The sequence below is a fragment of the Malus sylvestris genome, chromosome 3 (genome assembly GCF_916048215.2).
Source record: "Malus sylvestris chromosome 3, drMalSylv7.2, whole genome shotgun sequence".
Lineage (NCBI taxonomy): Eukaryota > Viridiplantae > Streptophyta > Magnoliopsida > Rosales > Rosaceae > Malus > Malus sylvestris.
In genome coordinates, this window is record NC_062262.1 from 15,664,762 (window position 1) to 15,669,559 (window position 4,798).

Below are 4,798 nucleotides of genomic sequence, written 5' to 3' on the forward strand. Positions count from 1 at the left end.
TCCGCTAAAAGATCATATTTTCAAAAAATAAAATCTGAAAAACGAAATCCGGTGAGAATAATAGAACGTAAACGACAATCGACAGTTAAATATAAATCTAGGGTACATAGATTATGGTGTCGAATTTCGGAGTTGACCCCTTTACCAAAGTTGCAAAACTTGTCATTGCGAGTGATTTTTTTATTTTTCACACTTCTATATTAATTATTAGTAATTTTTAATAATTTTTCACTCAAACAAAAAAGCTACAATTCATGAGGGTTTGTAAGGTTTTAAAAATTTAAATGAGGGTGTAACTATCAAAAAGCATAGAGGTGCAATCACAAGCATTTGTATATTTTTCACACTTGTACATTACTCATTATGATTTTATTTATTTATTTTGAACTCTCCTAAAAATACTATTCACGAGGGTTTGTACGGTTTCAAAAATCCAAACAACCATATACCAATTGTCAAAGTATAGAAGATGCGATCATGAGTGTTTACGTATTGTTTTTTCACATTTGTAAATTAATTATTATGAATTTTTTAATGTGCTTTGGAACTTTTTGATTTGACTTATGTAAGATTAAATACTATGGCTAAGGTTCTTATGTAGTTTAAAATTGTCAAACTAACTTTTTTTTTCTTAATGGGTTAAAACAAGCTACCCACAGGTAAATCTATTAAGCACCCGTTATTAACCGAATCTTAACGAGTGACCCAATAACAACTCCATTAGTTAACGTGTTCACCTAAAACCTGTTATTTTCGTGTCATTTAGGTTCAGATTAACAGGTCCTGTAAGAAATTGTCAGGCTAATGATGAAACATGAGAAGGTTGAAATGAGAAGGTTCAGGTTAACAGATCGTGTAAGAAATTGTCAAGTTTAATGAGTAAACATGAGAAGGTTGAAATGAGAAGGTTGCTTGCATTTCTCTCATTAGTATGTGTGGCTATATATATATATATATATATATATATATATATATATATATATATATATATATATATATATATATATATATCTCACGTAATTTATTCTTATGTTCAAGACCATAGTTAGAAATTAGCGAAATAGCGTTGGACTAGTGCAATAGCCTAACAGTGACTTTTATTTGGATTTGAATAGCATTTGATTACTCAGAGATGAATAGAGTTCCTACATAAAATTCTTTGTGCTTGATTTATAAGATTTCGTATTTATGAATATAAATCATTTTGTAAATTTCATTTTTGCCAAAAATCAATTAAAATTAACATTATGTTTGGATGAATAAATTTAAGATTATTAAGGAATTTTAAAATGACGGAAATTGAAATGACGAGATTTTATTTTATAGAATTTGTGAATTTTCTTGTTTGGTTAACAAAAAAAAAAAAAACAATGGAATTGTAGACGGAATTTGTTATTTTTAAACTCTTAATCATAGAAATTGGGAAATGACACCTATTTACATGAAATTTAAACTTGGAAATTAAAAGCCCTAAATTCCAAGTTATTTTCAAATTTATTTCCCTTATCAAAACATAGTGTAAAATCATTTAATCTATCAACAGAAACGAATAAATATGTAGTTCGGTTTGTAGACGACAAAGTTTTATATAAAACAAAACAAAACAAAAGCAAAAATGGAGGGAGGAATGGCGGGAATGAACAAGGAAATTACAATCATAACCTCGTCCCTTTTTGATACCTCTGTTGACGACTCGAGAGACAAAAGTCTGTAACAGATCGAAGGGAGAAAGAAGGAATGAAAAGAAAAAGATGGAGAAAGTGGTAGCGGAAGGCTATGCCGAAGGCTAGCGTGATCCGTGTGCTGAAGGACAAATTTCCCAGTGCCACAGGGGCGACGGCGACCTAATCGTTCACAAAGAAGCGCTCCTCGCATTCTCCGTAAGCGCCCGAATCTTCATCCACTACCTTTTCTGAGTTTTATCAAGACTCTCGAAGACTAATCACTTTTCAATTTTCATTAAAATTTGTGCTCGTGAGGTGTTTGATGAAATGCCTGACTCTTTCCTTTGACAACTTAGAGCAGTTGCTTGGATCTGAAGTGTGGATATGATTGATGTTTTCTTTGGTTTTGTGAAAGCAAAATTCAACCAATTTGGTTGATTTGGATGTGTGAGAAATCTTGTTTTCTTGGTTCCTTGCGTGCAGACCTAAGGCCAAAGAATGCTGGAAAGGGTGCAGTAAAGAATGAAGTAAGGAATGCTACAAAGAATGCAGGAAAGAGTGGGAAGAATGCAGGAAAGAGTAGAAAGAATGCAGTAAAGAAAGCGGGAACATAAAAAACGAAAGAAGTAAAGAGGAAGAAGAAGACGAAGAGGAAGAAATTGGAAGAGTCATTGTCACGAAAGCAAGGCGAAAAGGATGAAGAAAACCACGATGAGGATGGAAGTGGTGATGGATGAGTAAGCAAGCAAGGAATAGACATTTTCTGCTAGTTTCGGTGTTTCCTTTTTCTTTCTTAGCATGTAGTTTGCTTCTGCATCTAACAGCCCATTATATTTTTGAACAGTCAGCAGTTTGGTTAAAGTTCAGAATCTTCATATTTTACCCCTTCGAATGCGAATTAAGATGAAAACCGCTTTGTGAAAGCCTACAAGAACAAGAAAAAACCACCGCTATCTTCACTGCCTATTGTTCTTGTACTGTTCATGTAACCTTTGGTCGTAATCTAGAAAACACATTGAACTGGTGTGAGATTTTGCATTGCCCATGTAGAAAAATGAACAAACCAAAGAGCAAAGGATGCGAGGGAACACATCAGAGGTGAGTGAATTTTAACAATTTTTCATTTACATTGCATAACTCCGCCTATGTAAGTTTATCTTACATTGCCGGTCCCAAGCCCGAATAAAGGAGGAGGGGGAGGGCGTCAGGTAGTCAACAGCCGGCACTCCACAGTTACGTCGAATCCTTATGACAATGAATCCAGAACGAAATCGCGCTAAAGCTAGGACGTCACCCGTAAGTGGCGCGCTGTGTGGCCCGAGCACAGTGATAAGTGAGTAAGGGTCGCTGTATCTCCATCGGCACCCGGATGCAGTGTTAAATGAGCAAGGGGGCCATAGAAACTTCTTTTCGAACGACTCCACTCAAAGTTGTTTGGGAGCATATGCTCCTATCAACTTTACACAGGACACACAAAAGAAGTACTTTGATCCTATTAGACGGGGGATGGTGAAGAAGCTAGGACAGAAGGGTAGAGTTCAAGAGAGTAAAATGCGTTTAGGAACGTGGAATATAGGAACCTTAACGGGAAAATATATGGAAGTAGTGAAAGTTATGGTGGGGAGAAGGATAAATATTATGTGCCTATAAGAAACTAAGTGGGTTGGTCTTAAGGCAAAGGATCTAGAAAACTTAGGGTTTAAGCTTTGGTATTCAGGCACAAATAGAACGAGAAACGGTGTTGGCATCATTGTGGACAAGACCTTGAGACAAGATGTTGTAGATGTCAAGAGGGTAGGAGATAGAATCATGGCAATCAAGATTGTAATAGGACAAGAACTCATCAATGTGATTAGTGCGTACGCACCTCAAGTAGGGTTGGATACGAGTTCGAAGGAGAAATTTTGGGAAGACCTTGGAGACTTGGTGCAAGGAATTGCTCAGACGGAGACGTTATTTATAGGAGGAGATTTAAATGGACACGTGGGCAGGGAGACAGGCAACTATGGAGGTTTTCATGGTGGCCATGGTTTTGGGGAGAGAAATGAGGATGGGAAAGCTATCTTGGATTTTGCAATGGCATATAATCTCTTCTTAGCCAACACCTTCTTTAAGAAGAGAGAAGAACATGTGATCACCTACAAGAGTGGGTCGTCAAAAACACAAATAGATTTTCTTCTAATGAGGAAAGGGGATCGTATAACTTGTAAGGATTGCAAAGTTATACCGGGGGAGAGCTTGGCTAATCAACATCGCTTGTTGGTGATGGATGTACATATCAAAAGAGTGAGAAAAAAGAACAAGACTTGGAAGTGCCCAAAGACTAAATGGTGGAATCTAAAAGGAGAAAAACAAGTCATTTTCAAAGAGCAAGTAATCACCCAGTGTGTGTGGGATAGAGAGGGGGAAGCTAGCCAAATGTGGGATTTCATGGCTAGCTGTATCCGAAAAGTAGCAAAAGAGGTATTAGAAGAGTCCAAGGGCTTTGCTCCACACCAAAAGGAATCTTGGTGGTGGAATAAGGAGGTACAAACAAAGGTGAAGGCTAAGAAGGAATGTTGTAAAGCCTTATACAAGGATAGGACCGATGAAAATGGTGAAAGGTATAGAAGAGCGAAGCAAGAGGCGAAGAAAGCTGTGAAAGAAGCTAAGTTAGCGGCTTATGACGATATGTATAAGCGACTAGATACCAAAGAATGAGAGTTGGATATCTATAAACTAGCTAGAGCAAGGGAAAAGAAGACAAGGGACCTAAACCAAGTGAGGTGCATCAAGGATGAGGATGGAAATGTTCTTGCTTACAAAGAACGCGGTCAAAGACAGATGGAGAGGTTATTTTCATAATCTTTTCAATGAAGGACATGAAATGAGTACTCCTTTAGGGGAGTTGAGTAACTCAGAAGAGTGTATAAACTACTCCTTTTATCGTCGAATCAGGAAGGAAGAAGTGGTTGTAGTTTTGAAGAAGATGAAGCATAGAAAAGCAGTGGGCCCAGACGATATACCGATTGAAGTGTGGAAAGCCTTGGGAGAGACAGGTATAGCATGGCTCACTGACCTTTTCAATAGGATTTTGAAAACAAAGAAGATGCCAAACGAGTGGCGAAAGAGCACCTTGGTGCCTATTTACAAGA

The 4,798-nt window shown here is 37.2% G+C and overlaps 1 long non-coding RNA gene across 1 annotated transcript; it reads left to right on the forward strand.

Annotated features, from left to right (window-relative positions):
- The first annotated feature begins 1,603 nt into the window (after positions 1–1,603).
- LOC126617293 (uncharacterized) lies at positions 1,604–2,587 on the forward strand. Its single transcript, XR_007621320.1, has 2 exons — positions 1,604–1,880; positions 2,148–2,587. It is a non-coding gene; the product is annotated as an uncharacterized LOC126617293 (long non-coding RNA).
- Positions 2,588–4,798: the final 2,211 nt, after the last annotated feature.